Source organism: Siniperca chuatsi, linkage group LG15, assembly GCF_020085105.1.
Source record: "Siniperca chuatsi isolate FFG_IHB_CAS linkage group LG15, ASM2008510v1, whole genome shotgun sequence".
NCBI classification, from domain to species: Eukaryota; Metazoa; Chordata; class Actinopteri; order Centrarchiformes; family Sinipercidae; genus Siniperca; species Siniperca chuatsi.
This window is the reverse complement of record NC_058056.1, coordinates 1,505,815-1,527,003: the sequence shown is the minus strand read 5'-3', so window position 1 is coordinate 1,527,003 and position 21,189 is coordinate 1,505,815. Positions and strand designations below refer to the sequence as shown.

Here is a 21,189-nt window from a genome sequence, read left to right as displayed (position 1 = left end):
CATTAAAAAAACACTTATCTGCTTACAACTACATTATAGTGTGTTATGAACCATTTATTAAATGTTCATATACTGTTTATGAACACTAAATAAGGGGACTTAAAGATATGTGTTGCCATATCTTCTAATGTAAAGTGTACATGAATGTAATAAGGGGTTCAAGCCCTATTGAGTTTGTGCCGGTATATTTTTATATGTTGTTTGCCGCTTCTGCTCAAATTCCTGTGAGCTGGAATGAGCTAGAGACATGAAACATGGCCCAGTAACTGGAAATGATGTGCATGTACTTGCACAGAAATATGAGCCCAATTGTCGCTGTAATTAAGGCCCAAAAATGCAATTTTGAAAACGCCACGCCCCTCTCACCGTAATTGTTCTACAAAAAGTCTCTTGGACCAATAAAGTCCGCCTAATTAGCTTTTCCGCCATTTTAAATAAAAAAAAAAATCCTAAACTGTATGTCCGATTGTTGCCAAATTGTGCATGGATCATCATTGGACTAAGCTTTTCAAAATTAGTTTAAAGCTTGTTGATATCTTATTTAGTTTTCAAGATATTGACCAATGAACTTCAAAAGGGGCATGGCTCAGCACATAAATAGACCAAAGTCAACAACTGTTGGGCCAATCATCACAACACTTTCAGGATATGTCCACAGAAGTACCTGAAACATGCCCTGAAAGTTTAATTCAAATCGACCACTAGAGGGCGCTACAAATGCAAGCAAAGTGTGTGGCATGACACAAATCAGACTATGAATCAAAAAGTGTTTGTTTTCGTAATTCTTTTTGTGAAAATGAGGCCACTTTTCACCAGGTCCAGATCAAAAGCTTTAAACTTCTAACGGTCTGTGTTGGCTTGAATTGTCCCTATATTTTTTATTGCTCCCCTGGTGAATAACACCACATAATGTGTATATCTTGGTATTAGTTTTAAAAGAAAGTTATATATACTTCTCTATCCAAACACGCTGAGCAAATATCAATAAAGAGTAGACAGTAGTAAAGCTGGTGAGAGCTTTGCTTCTCACTGAGGCAATTAGCTAAGTGCAAAATAAGGCTGCCGCGGCCCTCTGAGCAGTTGGCCACGGGATGAAAGGAAACAATCTCACCTAACATCCTGATCGATATGTGTGTTCTCTGGTTGGCCATGTCCCATAGCAATTAACACACACACACACACACACACACACACAGCGACATCATCGTTCAGGTCAAAGTACAAGTACCCCTCCAAAGTCAAATAGAAGATCCACTCCAGCCTGATCTGACACACACTGCACACACACACACACACACACACACACTCACACACACACACACACAGTGCAGCTGTTCATTAGATGACGCCACACTAATGGAGTAACTATTCATGTAACAACATCTTGGAGGTGATCACCCTTCCATTGCTACAAAACATTCAACACAAAGTAAGCAAAAATCATTTTAAAAGATTTCAATACAACTTACAATTAACATCAGGAATTTTCCAATGCTTTGTTCCTTATATATAAACCATGGTACTAACTAACATGATTCAGTTAAAACATTTCAATTTGCAAAAGTACTACAGTGGTTGGGTTAGTAACTGAAGTTGACAAATCAGCATAAAGGAGGAAGGTGGTACAGCAAAAATAACAATTAGCCTTGGGAAATGTAAAGATAATAATCATAGACTTTGGGAAAGCTGAAGGTGGTCATTTGAAAAAGCTGGGAAACCAGTTGAGAAAGTAAATGAGTTTAAATTTCTTGGCACTATAATTTCTGCTAGTCTTAAAGGAATAGTTCAATGTTTTGAGAAAAATATCGTAGTGTGTATGTTGTTGCGCTAAATTATGAACAGGACATTGTAAATTCCTGTAAAATCACATGTGGATTGAGCAGAGACTTTTATTTTGAAAGGAAACACGTTAACACTGCCAGTGTTGTATTTCCAAATTTTTCTACATTATCTAAAGTGTAAATGTATTTTTATGAGAATAAATGTGTTGTAATGTAGAATGTGCATATTTAATAATGTGTGTTTTAACAAGAACTTGAGCGACTGTTTTATTTTACAAAGTGTATGTGTTGCACTTCCACTTCTTCTACCTTCTCTTTTTGTTCTGGACTTTTCCCTGCAAGGGTACGTATTTCCTTCACATTCACATTTGGTGTTTTTGCTCTATATGTGACTCTAAGTTACTTAAACAAGTGTTACAGTACATGAATGTATTGATATGTTTTCAATTTGACGCGAGTTCTATTGATTTTCATGCATAAATGTGCTATTTAGAAGAGCAGTTTGTGTATGACAGGGCTGCTGTGTAGCTTGCAACAATAGAGTGTAAGGTTGAGAGCATGTTGGCAAGAGTGGAGGATATGGTGACTTTGTTCATGGTTGTTACACGGGTGTGGTTCCAGATCACACAACACATGACAAATGCAGACTTAGATGTACTACAAATCTTGAGATGAGCTTGATAAGATTGATATCAATCTCATGTCTGTGTTAAGTACAGAGCTGGAATCAGGATTTGGTTAGCCGAGCTTAGAATAGTGACTGGAAGCAGGGGGAAACAGGTAGCCTGGCTCTGTCCAAAGTGTAAAAATATACTGACTAACAACTCTAATTCTCACTAATTAACATGTTAAATCATATTTTGTTTTTTTACACTCAAATAGATATGTAAAAATGACAATTTATGATTCCTGGAGTATTGTCAGGTAGCTTTTTTTCTCCTTGGTTCCAGTCTATATGCCAGGCTAGGCTAACTATGTCCTGATCCAGTTCTGACATTTATGGCCCAGGTTTTGCCTCCGAGGCTACATTACTTTCCGGTAGGGTTACTTTAATAACATTATAACAAAGATTCACATACATATGTAAATGTATGGCAATGACAGATTTACTTTTTTCTTACACTACCAGGAAAGTACAGTAACCAATTTCCTCATAATTTTTTATTTGCTAGATTGATATAGATAAATTCCTAAAATTGCATTCTTTTTTAATTATTTGTTGAAGAATCTTCAACCCCAACCGCCCATCGCCTTTCCACTGCGACTCCGATTGCTACAGGAGGTGATCCACTTTCAGCGTTGAACTTTAAATCCCTAGGTGCACAGTACACTACACAGTGATTTCATATACCTACAGAAGGAAGATACGAATTTAACCGTTTTCTTCACAGGAGAGAAGGATAACCACTGTACCCCGCTCTCTTCTCACTGATAGGCCTTTTCCACCATCAACCGGCTCCGTTCTGGTTCGCTCAACCTAATTTTAAACCGTTCAGAGCATTTCGAACAAAAATAAATTTGTTGGGAAACCGAAAAGTTGGTTCCCAGCTGGAACCAAAAAATAGCAGGTTTTCTTTGCGAGCCGAAGTGGGGGTGTCATATTCTAAAGGTTGTTGTGCATTGTGCAATGCCTTTTGTTGATGACGCGTCCTTAATTACAATGCTTCCACTCAAAACTGGTGGAAACGCGGGCTGGTTCCCTAGATAGCACCAAGGTTCCAAGAATCTGGAACGGAACCAGTTCAAGAACCTGAGCGAGGACCAGCTTTGCCGTTGAATCCACAGACATAGTGGTACCGAGCCTGAGAAGACTCCACCGGATAACCCAAACGGACTGACACATTAAATCGCTATCAAGAGCGATCTCAATTAAGAGGCTTATGTCTGGGCAGAGATGTGTAGATTTATAACTGTGTTATTGTAACCTGAGCTTCATTGTTGTGTGATTTTGCTTTGCTGTGGGAAATAACAGACCGTCGTGTCCCTTTTTACTGCTGTGTGCTTCCGTGCTTAGCATGTTTCATTATTTGTGTCTGTCCCACATCGCTGCGCCTTTACTTGTGTTAGTTTTCAGCCAATAACTGCGCTTTATCAGTCCAGTAAAACGGCTGCCGGATGCAAGTTCGCTGCCGGGTTCCTGTGTGATAAAGGGAGAATTATTGTCTTTTCCTCGCTCTCCTCCTTTACTAACCTACACATTCAGCGAAAACAGAGCTTTTAATCAAGAATGGACAAACTCTTACATGTTCAATCTTCCCACAGGCAGTTCAAAACCAGTATATCATATATTCCGAGATTGTGGCAATTATTAAAAGCAGTAATGTGAAGCGCCGCTATGAGACAAAGCACTGAGCATCTTTTGGGGGACGGATTTTGGTCATTTTGCTAACAAGGGGGATGGCGTCCCCCCTCGTCCCCCCTCAAATCTCAAATCGCCTACTGCTTACATGCATCCACAAACATACACATCTCAAACCTACAGATTGCGTGCTTGCCTATCTCAGTTGTGCTCCACGCAATCTCGGTGAGGACGAGTAGAGGACGTCCTCCATTTGGGTTCTTGCCCCTTTGTTTTGCGGGCTTGTCCGCCATTTTGGATCATCATGTGATGAGCCACCCATGTGGTCACGTCCACCATCTTTCTCCCCCCCTCCCCCCCAACCCATTCTCACACACATACACACCTACATACTTGCATCACATGCTTGCTGATTGTTGTATGCTTTGATTGTACTTAGAGTAAATAATAGACTGGCTGAAGTTTCTTGATTATTGATCAGTGCTAAATTTAAATAAACTCTATTGTATCTTTAAAGAGCAGATGCCTGTGGCATTTCTAGTAGACAAACCCCTTTTTGAGACTGTTGAGATTATTAATCCTTAATAATTTTAGTGATATTAATAATTTTATTAATATTAATTACATTTATATATTATTATTATTAATAATGTATGTATTACTAAATATCAAATGTATATTATTAATATACATTTGATATTTACCAGATTCCCAATACTGCAGCTGCATTTTAGATGGTTATTGGCTGCTTTAACATCATCACCATCAGCTCTTTGGAAAGGGTGTATGTAAGCCATCTGAGTTCTATGTAAAAGGAGTCAGTGAATAATCTGCTGGGTTACTCTCATTTGCTTCGACAAATGCACATCTATTCATGCTGAGATTTTGCTGTTATGATACAACTCCATTTAACAATCTCTTTTAAAATGAGGGTGTCTAATGTGTGTATGTGTGTGTGTGTGTGTGTGTATAGATGCCTAAGCATGTCTGTTTCCAAGGTGAGGACACAGTGTGCTGTGTTCATCAATCATGCTTTTAGAAACCATTACTGTCTGTCTCTGTAACCTTATGGGAACATGTAGGATGGAAGCGTCAGACACTCAAGGCTGAACGCCCAACTTCACCACACTGTGTGTGTGTTCATGCTGTCTGTTGTGTGTGAGTGTGTGTGTTTAGCAGTGTTTGTAGTATCTATACAGAAATGTATGTAGTTTCCTTGCTGGCAGGTGCATCCATCAGTTGGCTGTAAACAGTAGGCGATTTGTTAATTTTTAACAGGGGGGATGGCCGGTGCAGCTTTTCTAGCCTTTACAGTACTGGTTTAGCGGCCCGTGAGTCGAGTCAGTGAGTGAGGTATGCACACCCAAGGTGCTGAATGTCTGCGCACACACATACAGGGAGAGTAGAGACGAAAAGTATACAGCAGAAAACAGAGCTTTTAATCAAGAATGGACAGACTCTTACATATTCAGTCTTTCCACAGACAGTTCAAAACCAGTGCGTCTCATATTTTCTGAGACCGTGGCGATTATTAAAAACAACAATGTGAAGCACCACTACGAGCCAAAGCACAGAGCATCTTTTGAGCAGGTTAACAAGGGGGGCGGATTTTGGTCATTTTGCTAACAAGGGGGATGGCATCCCCCCTCATTCCCCTCAAATTGCCTACTGGCTGTAAAGAAAATATTCATTTTTGACTAAATGAAAAGAGGAAGATGTCAAGAATGAAGGCTTGAAAAAAGAGAAATGTATTGTGTCATACTTCAGAATGCATGCAGTGCTTTGAGTTTTTCTGAATTTTGTGGTGTTAGCTTGACATCAAAGCTGAGTAAAATTTACCCGCTCTTACAATGCATTGATTTTGTGATTATTTCTGCTACGCGTTGCTCAAACACACTTTGCGCAGACATTCGGCACCTTGGGTGTGCACTTCCCATAAACAGCATCCCAGCACTTCAGGCACTTACAGAATGGTTTATTGTGTTTGCATTCCGCCTTCACCATGCAGGTCATTTGCTCCTGCGCTCTGCTGCACCTGTGAGGTTCACGTCCACGCGCGGTGGCTCTTCTGATGCCATCCACTCCGCGCTGTCGTACTTATACTCTAAACATAGTCTGAATTTAAATGCAGCATACAATTTAGAAAAAAATGACTGACTATTGCAGTGTTTTTCTAGGCCTACATGATGATGATAATAATAATGTAGAATAATAATCTAAGGTGTTCTTTCTGCTTGTTTGTTTCGGACTGGCGTGCATCCAAACAATTACGCATACAAAAATATTTATTGAAAAGAAACAATTCGTATCAATTCTGAAATTCAAAGTAGATTTTTACCCAACGAAAAAATCTATAATGGCAGGTCAACAACACATGATGAGGGAGCCACACACCACCTGAAGGGACCGCAAAACACACCTGTGTCAGAGGGAAAGACTACTTTAGACTAAGTCCACTTCATAAATGTTTGTATGCTACATTTCAGAATATTAGTAATAATAGTTTTGCCTCCCTTTTCACAAAAGCTCTGGATCGCTGTCAGATGATGACCCGTCAATCAACCCAGGACACCTCTGCTTCACTCAGCGCATAGAGCAACTCTAATACTTGTTATTGCATTCATAACATCTCTTATCCAAACTGGAGGTTAGCCTATGACTTGACACAGCTCTATCACGCACGGTAGTAGACAAAAGGCGGCAATAGAATGTTTATCTAAACACGCAAAATGAATAAGGTGAAAATGACTGCGTTCTCTATCGGGGTAAGTTTTACCTGCTGGCGATTATAGGTATAAATGTCCATTTTTTAAAATCTGGCTTTATCTTGACAATTTTTTAACAATAGGGTGTGCTACATAACACACTTTTAAGAAAAGTCAAAGACTGGGGGACTTGAATATTGTATTGAAACAAAGTTACATACAATCGAAAAACAGCAGCGGGTAAATTTTATCCGTTGGCGGTTCTAGTGTTAATGTCAGGCATGGACACGGGAAGTAGGCGTGCTGAGAGTTTCCCTACAATCATAATAGGCATTATAAAAGTCATCAGTTTATAATTTAAAGTTAAGAACTGTGGTAGGAAAATAGCAAGGAAAATAGTAAGTGTGGAAGGAAAATATTCTACTGTTGAAACATTCTACTGTTGGGACAGCTAAGCAGTTAAGTTTAGCAATAAATGGTGTTGTGTACAGGGTAAAGACATCTGTTGGCCTGTGCTACTCCTGCGTATTTATGATTGATGGATCCATTGTGTAGAGGGCACTCTGCCCCTCCCAACCAGGCAGATTGCCAGAGTTACCAATATGAATGGATGCACACAATGGCAAGATGGCTTCCCCCATTTGCTATAATAGAAAGTTCACTTTCTGACTGAATAAGTTCACATTCTGACTGCAAGAAATGTGTTTTGTGATTAAAACCACACAATGTAATAATTAAACAGCTATTTTGTGAGTATCTACAGCTAAGAAGAATCAAATAAGAATTGATGTGCATAAGATGCCATCTAAAGGAAGCTGCAGCGATCTGCAACTGTTTTTAAAAAACCAACTGCTATGGAGACAAGAAATAATGGTGTCTGAGGTGGACAGGTGAAGCATAAGAGATGTGGGCCATATGGAAGGCCCACAACAGGAGGAGCAAGGGTGGAGTAAAGGGATAATATAAGGAAGGTGCACATTGGAGCCCAATCAGTTGCTCCTGGGACCCAACTCAGTTTAGACATGTATTCTGTTTGAAGTTACTGTACTTTAAACCTATATCATATTGAACTCTACAGTTGTTTGTATTGATTAAGTAGTAATTCAAGGCAGGGGAGCTAACTCCATCTGGCACTGAGGGAGGTTTCCCTACGTCAGAACTTTGAAGGACCAGGGTATGCATAAAAACTGGGCGAGCAGATCAAATTTTATTCTGTTTTTTTTTCAACCAAAGTATTTACAAAAAACTAGGATGGGTAACAAAACCAAGTCAAAGTGATACAAAAAAGATAACTGTACATAAACTTAACAGCTCTAGAGTCTAAACATAACTCAACTAAACATAACAGATTTCAGTTAAAACATAGTGAGTGCTCCACTGACAAAGAGACACTCTCTTCCTCTCCTACAGCAGGATTATATATAGTCTATGCTGGCCAGTCCATAGTTAATTTCAGGGAAGAGAAGACATTACTAAGAGGTGGCATAGATGGAGTAGCTCACACCCCTCTGGCTATGGACGAATGGCACAGTCCAATTATCCAGCCCCATCTACTTAGGCTGGTTTGATGCAGCAGTTCAGTTTTTGGCCAAGTTGCCTCGAGGATGGTCAGCTACAAGACACTGACAGGAAAGCTGTTAACACTTTATAGTTACACCTAAATTCAATCCAGAAAAATGAATTGGCCTAAAAAATTATCTGTGTCTTTCTCATGTTGAACGAAATAATTGAAAAACATCACCTTCAATATGCCTGGTTGATGATGGGGCTAGTAGTTGTAGCCGCCACAACTTTGTGTTTTTCTCCTTGCTGGGTATCTTTGTGTAGTATACTAGTGTTTCCGGCAAGATCAGGTTTTTACTTTGTTTTATCTGTTTATTGTCAAACACACAGGTGTTTTAGAGGAGTTTTTCAAGTGTTGATTATAAAATAGATCCAGTACCTAGGGGTTGCTCAAAAGTTTGGCAGAGTATGAATGATATTTGTGTTTAAATATCATCTAATGGACTCTCTGAAGACAGAGCATAATAATAGCTCTTTCATAGCCACAAAGTGGATGTGAAACATAATTTCTCCTTGCAATTTTCAGGCTTGAGTACAGTTGTGTAAAATATTCTAATGTGTGTAAATAATTGTAAAACTGTTAGATATGAATTATCCTGGTGATTCAAATTACTATGTCATCATGTGAGGTGAGTTTCTCTCAGCACACCCAACTCTGCTTGCCTTCCAGCATTCCTGATGTCAGGGGAAGGAGGTTAGCTTCAGCCATGACCAGTTTACGTGTCACTTTTTAAGGTAAATACAGTTGGAGACTGCCTTCATCAGAAAAAGCAACAACAGCATTGGTCATTTGATCAAATACTTCCACATTTTGTGAATTACGCTTATTCAATATTTTTTCCAGGAAAGCGTAAACAAGGAATAATTCAACATATTGAAATATTGAAATATGCTCGGTTGTTTTCTTTCCATGAGTGAGATGACAACATTATCAATCTCATGTCTGCAAGTATGGAGCTGAAATCAGGATCTGGTTAGCTTAGCTTAAAGAGTGGAAGTAGGGGCTCTTTCCAAAGTTCAAAAACAGACTAGCTGTTTCCCCCCTTTTCCAGTCTTTGTTAAACTAGGCTAACCACGTCCTGATTCCAGCTCTGTGCTAAACACGCAGACATGCGATTAATATTGATCACTGAAAAGGACCTCTTGTGGTTGTACAAATAATGACATGAGCATCAGGAGTATTATGACGTTGTTATAGCCCTGTAAAAGCATGTGACTGTTTTGAGACCACTGTTCGCATCCCGTATCCTGCAAACAGTAAACATCAGTTTCTTTTAAACATGGCCACTATGTCTGGCAAAAGTGGCGTGTTTTATTTTTGAAATGCATTACAATGTATGTAGTTACTATGTAGATTTATTGTTTTAATCAGTGTCTGATCAAAAACATGTGAAAATAAAACCAGCAACACTGGTGTAATGACCTGATCGGACTATCCCCACAAATATAAACACTTGTGAAAGCCTGCATCTGCCTTTGGTTGCAGATTTCTAGTGATGTGTTTTGCCTCTCCGCTTCACCCAGACATTGTTTCATGCTTCACTGTGATTGGCTCAGCTGTTTCAGATCTTTGAGACTGATGTGACCGGTTGAGAGGACAATAATTAATCACCAAACCCTCTGATCTATATTCCACTTCACCTAGCCCTTTTGCACATGCTGTCGCTAGCACTGTCACTATAATTTGGTAGCGCTGCCACCAAAATAGCAAGTTAGATAGAGCCCTATGTTGTAACGAAAGGGGCATCAGATCAGAAATCGTTAATATGAATAGTTTTGGCAATCAGTTACAGAAGACTTGCTGTGTTTAGATTGGAGGACCAGTTACATTCAGCCACAGCCAGTGTTCCCTGTGCTTTATGGAGGGCCAATGCAGTTTTGCAGGTGCAGTTGACACAATACAATATTTTTGTCTGTTTGCATATGATATGAAGTGAATTACAAAAACATGATTTCACCTGCCGCCCGATGCTACTACTTTATGTAATATTTTTACTGTAAAATGAGAAATTTCTCAGTGGGGGTTGTACCTCTGCTTTTGAAGTGGTAGGAACGAGGTGTGTGTTTGTGTGTAGTTGCTGTGCATAATGTGCATCTATATGTTTTTCTCTTAGACAGTAAAACAACCTGACAAAACATAGAAATGAAAACTAAGAAAATGACTTTTCAAAAAGCCAGCAGTGTTTTTTGTGAAAGCACTTTTATAATGAACATGCTGATGACAGTGCTGTTATCAGCATGCTCCCTCATTTTCACTTGGTATTTCTATTTTCTTTCTTTCCTCCATTGTTTCCAGCTCTTTAGGTTGTACTCACATGTTCATATCCCTGCAAATCTTGAGGAAAAGCATCTGAGAGGAAGCCTGTGGGCTGTGACCTAGAATTTAAAATGAGAATACCATATCTGCAACAATCAATATTGCTTCTTTAGCATTCTCTTTGTTCTTTGTGACAGCATATTGGCAGTCTCAACCAGTGGGCTTTACATAAATGTGGGTTCTATGGTCTGAAAACAAAGATGATGCTGGCTGGGATAAAAAGGACAGAGCTATGTGGGAGTGACCCCTGAGGCAAAACGCAACAATTGTTCCATACAGTGCTACAGTTTACAGATTCATGGCCAAAAGCGGCTGGATTGGCGACCTACATGCTGAGTTAGCAAGCAGGGAACAGGGAAAGGACCCAGTTTGGGGGTAACTGCCCCGAGTGCTCCGATGACCACAGGCACCACTGTCGCTTTCACCTTCCAAGCCTTCTCCAGCTCTTCTCTGAGCCCTTGGTACTTCTCTAGTTTCTCATGTTCCTTTTTCCTGATGTTGCCATCGCTTGGTATTGCCACGTCAATCACAACGGCTTTCTCCACCACCACGATGTCAGGCTGGTTCGCCATTACCATTCTGTCAGTCTAAATCTGGAAGTCCCACAGGATCTTGGCTCGGTCATTCTCTACCACCCTTGGAGGTGTTTCCCACTTTGACCTCGGGGTTTCCAGTCCATACTCCGTGCAGATGTTCCTGTACACTATGCCAGCTACTTGGTTATGGTGCTCCATGTATGCTTTTCCTGCCAGCATCTTACACCCTGCAGTTATGTGCTGGATTGTCTCAGGGGCCTCTTTGCACAGCCTACACCTTGGGTCTTGTCTGGTGTGGTAGATCTGGGCCTCTATTGCTCTGGTGCTCAGGGCCTGCTCCTGTGCAGCCATGATGAGTGCCTCTGTGCTGTCCTTCAGTACAGCCCGCTCTAGCCATTGGTAGGACTTCTTGATATCAGCCACTTCAGTTATGTTCCGGTGGTACATCCCGTGTAGGGGTTTGTGCTCCCATGATGGTCCTTCCTCCAGCACGTCTTCCTCTGTTCCCCATTGCCTGAGACATTCCCTGAGCACGTCATCTGTTGGGGCCTTATCTTGGATGTACTTGTGGATCTTGGATGTTTCATCCTGGATAGTGGCTCTCACACTCACTAGTCCACGGCCGCCTTCCTTATTGCTAGCGTACAGTCTCAGGGTGCTGGATTTGGGATGGAACCCACCATGCATGGTGAGGAGCTTTCGCGTCTTAACGTCTGTGGTCTGTATCTCTTCCTTTGGCCACCTTATTATTCCTGCAGGGTATCTGATCACTGGCAGGGCGTAGCTGTTTATTGCCTGGGCCTTGTTCTTGCCATTGAGCTGACTTCTTAGGACTTGCCTTACTCGTTGAAGGTATTTGGCCGTTGCTGTCTTCCTTGTTAGCTCTTTGAGGTTGCTATTTGCCTGTGGTATTCCAAGGTACTTGTACCCATCCTCAATGTCTGCTATTGTTCCTTCTGGGAGTGAGACCCCTTCTGTGTGGACTACCTTCCCTCTCTTTGACACCATTCGACTGCACTTCTCAAACCCGAATGACATCCCAATGTCAGAGCTGTAGATCCTGGTGGTGTGGATCAGTGAGTCGATGTCCCGCTCGCTCTTAGCGTATAGCTTGATGTCATCCATGTAGAGGAGGTGACTGATGGAGGCCCCGTTCCTAAGTCGGTATCCATAGCCAGTCTTGTTGATTATTTGGCTGAGGGGGTTCAGTCCTATGCAGAACAGCAGTGGGGACAGAGCATCTCCTTGGTATATGCCACATTTGATGGATACTTGGCCTCAAGGGTGGTTTTCCACAGCCTCATCGAGTTTGCAATGAAGTCTCTTAGAGTCCTGTTGATGTTGTACATCTCTGAGCATTCTGTGATCCATGTGTGCGCCATTGAGTCATATGCTTTCTTGTAATCAATCCAGGCAGTGCACAGGTTGGTGTGTCGGGCTCTGCAGTCTTGGGTGACTGTTCTGTCAACCAGGAGTTGGTGTTTGGCTCCTCTGGTACCTCTGCCGATGCCCTTCTGTGGACTTCTCTGGATTCTGTTCAGGGAGGTTGCTGTGGTCCTTTCTCAGAGCCGCCAGCCACTGTGCATCGCTGTTGTGTGATGCCTCCCTCTCCCATATACTTTTCCAGTACTGCTCCGTTTCCAGCCTTGGTGGGTCTGCTCTGCTGTTATTACCCTGCCATTGAGCGTACACTTTCGCAGGTTGGGTTGCGAACAGCCGGTTTATTCTTCTGGCTTCATTATCTCTCGTGTATCTCTTTAGGCGGCTGGCCAAGGCTTGGAGCCTTTGTTTGGCAGTTTCGAGTGCTTCAGGTATGGGCATCTGGTTGTACTTCTTGGGTACTTGCTTTCTCATTGCACCTCTCTCGGCCTCTGTCAGTTGGCTTACTTCTCTCCGGGCCTCCTTGATTTTTGCCTCCAACCTTCGTTTCCATGGTGGGTACTGTTTCTCATGGCTCCCATGATTGCTCTTGTAGCCAAGCATATCTAGGATCACTGCTGCTGAGGCGTATATCAGCTCATTGGTTTCAGTGATGGTTGTGGTAGGAATCGCTCTCAATGCTGCATTCACATCTTCTAGGAGACTTTCTGATGGTACTTCACTTAGCCGTTGTAGTTGGCGTTGGGGTTGCCTTGTATTCATCCTCGCCATGATCTTATCTTTCAGGTCAGTCGCTGCCTCGTTCAGCGTGATTTCTCTTGGGGCTTCGTGCCCAATCTCTGGTTGGGGAGCTGCTGGTTGCTCCCCTCTGACCTGTAGTCCTGGCTCCCCTGCCGTAGCATTTGTGTTGTACCTCAATCTCAAGTTGTGATAGCAGTTGCCGCTTGTGGATGTTGGAACACTGAGCTACTAGTTGCTTCGCCGTAAGACTTGATTGTGGGTTTCGAAGTAACCATTCATCCCACATCCTGTGCATGTAACCCCTCTGACTAGGGTTACTGGAGTAGTAGCATTCCAACAGAGCCTTATTATCGCATCTCGCCCATCTCCGTCTTGTTCCAGTAGCCCATTTGTCGTCTCGATGCCACCGAGCCAAGATCCTGTGGGACTTCCAGATTCAGACTGACAGAATGGTAATGGCGAACCAGCCTGACATCGTGGTGGTTGACAAACAGCAGAGGAAAGCCGTTGTGGTTGACGTGGCAATACCAAGCGATGGCAACATCAGGAAAAAGGAACATGAGAAACTAGAGAAGTACCAAGGGCTCAGAGAAGAGCTGGAGAAGACCTGGAAGGTGAAGGCAACAGTGGTGCCCGTGGTCATCGGCGCACTCGGGGCAGTGACCCCCAAACTGGAGGAGTGGCTACAGCAGATCCCTGGAAGAACACCAGACATCTCGGTCCAGACGAGTGCAGTACTGGGAACAGCAAAGATACTGCACAGAACCCTCAAACTCCCAGGCCTCTGGTAGAGGACCCGAGCTTGAAGGATGAGACCACCCGCGGAGGGTGAAGGACAAAGTTTTATATAATATTTACATAATGTGTGTGTGTTGACATGTATTACTCATGTTGTGGGGACATAAATCTGACACAGTCATTGTGGGGACTTGCAAGGTAAGGTTAGGTTTAGGTTAGGGTTAGGCAAGTCGTGGTTGGGGGTAGGGTTAGGGTAAGTCTCCAGGAAATGAATGTTAGTCAATATAATGTCAACTGAAGTGATGGAAACACGACTGTGTGTGTGTGTGTGTGTGTGTACTAGGTTAAGGGTAGAGTTAGGTTAAGATTCAGATTAGGGAATGGGTTGGGGTTAGGGTAAGGGTCAGGGCTAGGAAATGCATTATGTCAATGAGGGTCCTCCCAAGTATAGAAGTACAAACGTGTGTGTGCATGTGTCCACCGCCTCCCTCCTTCTGCGTTCTCATTGAATACTGCTCATCTACCATCTTAGACTCATCTAAAAATGTACTTCAACACATTATAAAATTTTCACAGGATTACGGTCAGGGTTACAAAATTTTATAACGAATATTATTATATATTATTAAAGATTTACTTGACTGTGAAAGTACAGAAGTATTTGTTAGTAAAATGTACTCAAGTATTAAAAAAATACGAGTTATTATTGAGAATGGCCCCTTCCAGGGTGTGAGTGTAAGTAACTGTAATATAACTGTAAATACATAGCTGGTCAAGTTGGAGTCAATTGAAACTATTTTATAAACTGTTGAGTTGTTTATTCAAGAACATGTTATTTATCCAACTGTCCCGGTAGCATAGGACCGCTTTATTTTGAAAAGAGTGACGGAGAGAGATGTAAATCATCTGTTGTCAAAAATGATATTTAATTCTAATTCATCCATACCCAATAGTGTTCTTTTTCCGACATGTCTTTACCCCTCACAGTATTTTGGAAAGCAGTGGTTAAGTATGTAACATTGAATTGTGAAATTGCATACACATTCATCTTGCCAATAATGCTCAAAATAACCAGAAATATCCTTAAATATCCTTGTGTCCTATTTTGTTCCTGAACTAATCTGAACTTTTAAACTGAAACTTTTAAATCGCTCTAATCAAAGTCATATCTGAGTGTTTCTGACAGTGAAACAAGGGAACTTCTTGGATGTATGCTTCTCTGTGTTTTGTCAGGGGATGCAGAACAGGCAGCCATTTTGGCAAAGGCCTTGATAATGCTAATGAATTTGGCCCAGTTCCCCTGGTCAGCTTCCAGGAGAGTAGAAGTGTACCTGCTAAGGCCTCAGGCTAAACTCTACACTGGTGACAAAGTATCCCCATCTGTCAGACTTGCTGCTCTCTACCTCATTTATCTTGGATATATTTTATCTGTCAGTATTTAAGACTATAATGTATGGAGATAGCAGTCTGTTAAGAAGAACAGCCCTGACCTACTTTGTAATAAGGTCTTTCTATTGAAGCAGAATACTTAACTAATTTATTCAGAGAAGGACAAATTAAAACCAGGTTTACTTTAGAAACTCTGCCTTGAGACGCTATTTTACAATAATCATTATCAACAGTGACACATTATATCACATTAAGTTCATGATAGAAAAGGCAGATTACCCAAATACTTACCAATACAAATACCCAAGTACTTTGGATGGAAACACGGCTTAAGACTGTCTGGATTTTGAAGAGAAGCTAAAACATCAGATCATGTTAGCATAGGGATATTTCTTTAACAAACATCTAGAGGAACATTTAGATAGTTTACATCTGACATTAATCCTGCACTAATTTCTTCTGATGGCAACACAATACCTGGCTGTAATTGACTGACAGTAATGTTAACCTTACTTGATGATGTTAAATTTGTATAAATGTTCTACCTGTCTTTGTTATTTGTCTCAGGTGGTTTTGTTGCCACTTCCTGTCTAATTTTCAGTGGGATTGTAGATGAATGTAGTCCATCTGTTGCATGCATGTTGTTGAATAAGATTTTCCATTAAAACAGTAATTTGTTCATTTGTCATCATTATTGTTTAGTTTTTATTTTTTGAAGAAAAAATGAAACATTCTCCTTATCAAAGGTTACTTTTAGTTTTAGACTTCGATATTTCGAAAAAGGTTGTCAACTAATACTTTTTTAACAGTGGTCCATGCGCATGAGAACGCACATACTGTAAATGCACACAAGCATGCAGGTGATGAAATGCACATTGCTGCCGGAAGTTTCACATTGTTCCACCGATTGACAGTTGGCGTCAGAAGAAGTTTATACAGTTGTTACAAAACAGTTTGAACCTTGCAGTTAACTTATTGTAGAATAGTCAGTAGAAATGTACCTACCATGTGTTTGTACTGTGCTTTACGTGCACCATGGTGCTTTTATCTTCTCTGAACCTGCACAGGAGTTGTGAGAGAGGTAAGACTGAAAGAAGAAAACACTTCTTTTTACAAAACCTTTGCTCTTATTAGTAGTAACTTGTATTACTGGAGTAACTTTATTAGTGGATGTGAGAATATATTTGGATATGTTTTTATAAAACCAATACAATACAATGGCTCTATTTCCTTTAAATACAAAAAATTAAATTAAATAAAATCTTTTTTCCCCCACATACCACTAACCTTCCAAAATAAATGAACAACAATTTCATGACAACTTTTTTATTGGATTTTATTTATTAGTATAGAAAAGAAAGATTTGTTTCTGCTGAGGGCAGAACAAAACATCCTTCCAAGTTAACACAATGTCAATAACATTATTAAGACTATCATTGCCAGTATTATTGTCTGCCTCTTTGAAATGTTGTTAATGAGTATTTTAAAGAAAAAAATCATACAAACGTATAAAGGTATTTGTACAACTGATTCTTGAAATACTACATTATCTGAATTAAGAATAACTGTACATTTAGTAGACGTTGGGCAATTCACACACACAAGTATTATGGTAAAAATATGTAAGTTGGCAGTTTGCAGTGAATAAGATTTAACAAATCAGAGTCAAGATTATCTTCTTGAAGAGGTTCAAATCAATAGTCACCTCAGGTTTTTTAAATGCAGGTAAACCTGCTAAAAATAGGTGATTGACTCCATTCACATTACCAGTAGACGAGTTTCCCTTTTCTGTTATTTCCAGATGTGTCGCGTTCGACTTCACGAACGCGCTGGAAAACTGGGTTAGAAAACAATAGAAAGTAGCATGGAGGCTAGTGACAATGTTATGGTGGTTGCAGTGTGTAGCCACAGGCTGTATAAAAATGAGGTGTAGCCGCGGTGTTTCTGGTTAACAGGTGACAGCATTGATTTGTGTACTGCTACCAGCAGCGCTGTGCGAGATATGACTGTTGAGAAAGAAAGGCACTTTTATATTTGTTACAAGATGTTTATTTCTTTCAGTCCTTGTTGGGGTCATGGCCACCTGTGAAGCCTCCACCACGCCTGCTACACACAGCATAAACTGTAAATATCAGTCTCGGCCACTTGACTTTAAACAGCTGATTTTACATTGTCTTCAAAGGACAAAAGCATTTTTTAAAGACTGTCATCTATATTTTGAAGTGTTGCTCCCTTGTTCCATTTTCTCCTAACTTTATATTTTTCATTACCTGTAGCATTTATTACACTAATTTATTTTCCTCCCATAATCACAGTGTGGATCATTGGTGAGAGAGCTGCAGAGATCAGCACCCTGGCATGAAGACCATGTTTTTATCTGTGACCCAAAAGGTGCCGGTGGAAGGCTGGTGCCAATCCGGTGAAGCTCGACAAGGCCAGGAAATTTGTCAAGAGTGTTATGGCTACACTTGTTCGTGGCTTAAATGGTGTTATGATTGAGCACCCTCACATTAGACATGACAATCCTGGGCTATTTTTGAAAGATGGACATCATTTCACACCTAGAGGAAATTATATGTACAGTATCGAATTGCCTTAAAGACCACCTCCAAACGCAGTGAACTGCTTACAGTTGGCAATGTCACTGCTTTTGAATTTAGCCTTTAGGACCCATTTTGTTACACCTAAACATAGCCCTGACCATCATGGCTAATGTTGAGTTTATTTTTTATGTTAAAAATTTACACTGTTACCTCCTCTGCTCTTCCTCATTCCTACAATCCCACCCTTTATCCCCTTTCCCCCCCACCACCCCATGGACTCTGGATGTTACGTCTTGCACAGGCCCAGTCGGTTGATCTTATCTGAATAAATGTGTTTACTTTTATCTTTATAGTTTTAAATACTGTCAAAATACTTTGTGTTTTTAAAAAACAAGGTTCACATTTGAATACATTTATATTTGCACTTCTTTTGTCTTTACTACTGACTGAAAATGTTAGAGTTCACATTTTAATCTGACTTACCTATACACTGAGTAGTGTCCTCCTAGCAGGTATCATTTATTTGTGACGTTGCAAACTCTGAGAAGGTCTTCCTCAGGCAAATACACAGGTATTGTGAGGCTTATATAGTGAGGCAAAAAGAAACAATCAGCTGATCGAATGCACCTGTGGAAAATAGGTGCATACACCAGCCATGTTTTTTTCTTTTGCCTCACTATACAGTATTGGCCTCACAATACCTGTCCAATACCCACAAGACCTTCTCAGAGATCGCAAATGAATGACACCTCCTAGAGAGCTTCAAAACTATTCAGTGTGCGAGAGTATAGTTTCAGTGAATATCCCACATTTTTCTTAAAGAAATGTCCAGACAAAACCAGCACATAACATTATCTTTTCATTTTTTTACTTTCTGCTAAGATCTATGCAAAATGTTAACCTATAAATACCATCATTTATAACTATCAACTGTTATTTTGTTAAAAGTTTAGATCACCACTATATTTCCAATTAACATAATATAACTGATGAATGACAGCTTTCGAGAATGTGCTTTTACTCTGAAGTATATTTAGTCTGATCCATTTTATATAACAAAAATGTAATTAAAATGATATCTTGCATTCATGAAAACATCAATATTAAAGGTTGCAAACAAAAGTTGTTTTGTATGACTGAAGTACTTGAAATAAATGAAAAGATGTGTAAAAGTAATTATAATGATAGAACCTATGACTAAGAACCCAGTGTCATAATTTGGCAAAATCTTAATGTCTTGTGAAACAAGTGATCAACCTCTTTATCGTGGAGTACACATCACACTGGCCTGGGTGTTGTAACTTTACTGAAGCGTCTGTCAGACCCGGCCCATAGGCCAGGACAAAAATGGGAAAAGACACAGAATGCCAATGAATACCAGTTATTTATTGTAGTAAAGAAAATAAACATGGATATGAGGTGTGTTAGTCAGTGAAATCACTAGTGTTCATGTGGCTCTGTGTGAATAGTGACAGGCGCTGACAGGGAAGACGGCGAGCCAGCTGGAAGCTGGGACTTTTATTTCCTGTAGAGCACTGCGCCCAGGTGCTCCAGAACTGGTTGGATACCGCAATCAGCTCTCTGGCACCTCAAAAGACAACATGGGTAGACACAGTTACTGACAAAGCACACACACAAGTACAGTAAGCAAAGGGCCCTAACACGTCCTAATCCCAGCTACCTGTCTTCACCACCAGCAGCCCTAACCGGCATGCGAACAGCACCCGCCCCAAGCAATGAGTGCTCTGTTAGGCTTGGCCGTCCGCACCAAGTGCCGCTCCCCAGAACAGCGTACCCACCTCAACTCTTCATTTCAACACTTCGCAGTCCGTCCCTCCAGTCCTCATCAGGCACAGGTGAAGCCATTTATTCTAATCAGTGTCCGTAGCAGCTCCCCCCTGACCACAGTTACAGTACCTAGCCAAGTTTAGCATTAACGTTACGTTAACATTACATTGCCCGTATTACATTTTGACTATGGTGCATGCTGGTTTAATAACCAGTGTTGCCAACGTTTTTCCAATGAAAGTAGCTAGCACTAACTCTAACAGGCGCCAGATGACATCATACGTACATTTGCATGTCGATGGCGTCATCACACAGTCATTTGTATACAGCTGACTGCAGTGAGGGAGAGATCACCTTAATTTAAGACATAAAATGTAGATAGAGAAATCTTTGGCCAAATAATCAAACTCACTACGGGGACATAGTGTATTTAAAGTAAAAAATTAATTAATTAAAAAATCTACAAAGGGAAGGAGGAGGGAGATGATCAAACAAACTATTTACATATTTACAACATGTAGTAACATCTTAATCCAGAGAGAGAGTGAGAGAGAAGCTCAAATGAATTATTTACATATTTACAAGCTGAGGGAAAGAGCGAAGCTGCCCCACACTGACTGCCTGGCACAGCAGAGGAAGAGAAGGAGAGAGACACTGATTGCAGAAGATCCGCAGCATGCATGGGAATGAATATTTAAATATATTTCTTGCCTTTTCCCTGATGGTCTGAATAAGTTGATAAATTTGTCGCTAGTCACTTTTTAGAAATAAAGTTGCTAAGAGGGTCTGAAAAGTCACTAAATATAGTGATAAAGTAGCCAAGTTGGCAACAACTTAATGACTGTGGTTAATAACTGTGGTTTACATACGCTCCCGTTAAGTTAGCATTGTTAGCACAGCTGGGCAACTTGCTCAACGGCTAACCCAAGGCTAATTCATTAGCTCACTAACAAGCCATTTATGGTGAATTCAGACACCAATACCTGCCGATTATTGCTATCATATAAATAAAACACTAGAATTTCACTCACCAAACAAAACTGGAATACAGACTTCTTGGACGGCCTGTTGGTACAATTAACCGCACAGCAAGCCATATTATTCTTCAGATATTTTCATGAAAAAGTTTCCAAAAGGCACAAACACGGCCAAGAGGTCAAGTTCAGTGACTAGCTGAGCTGAGCTGACAGGCGGCACCAGCACCCCCACCTGTCACTCAAAGCAACCACGCCCTTAATTATGCAGAACTTTAAGCCTTAATATAATTTAAACAGGTGAGTTTTATAAAAATTCCCCCGCTCACAGTTGTCATGAAGGGGGAAATTAGCTATATAGAAAACTGTGCTTTGTACCAGGCTGTAAACCGGTTTATTTCTGCAGTAAAGTTGGGCATTTTAACATGGGGTTCT

General features: G+C 40.7%; 1 long non-coding RNA gene across 2 annotated transcripts; it reads left to right on the top strand.

The window, feature by feature from the left end:
- The first annotated feature begins 1,327 nt into the window (after nucleotides 1-1,327).
- LOC122861684 lies at nucleotides 1,328-18,335 on the top strand. Of its 2 annotated transcripts, XR_006374552.1 has the most exons (3): nucleotides 1,328-1,429; nucleotides 17,511-17,573; nucleotides 17,765-18,335. It is a non-coding gene; the product is annotated as an uncharacterized LOC122861684 (long non-coding RNA). The 2 variants fall into 2 exon arrangements; XR_006374551.1 differs by lacking the exon at nucleotides 1,328-1,429 and having other exon boundaries at nucleotides 17,017-17,573.
- Nucleotides 18,336-21,189: the final 2,854 nt, after the last annotated feature.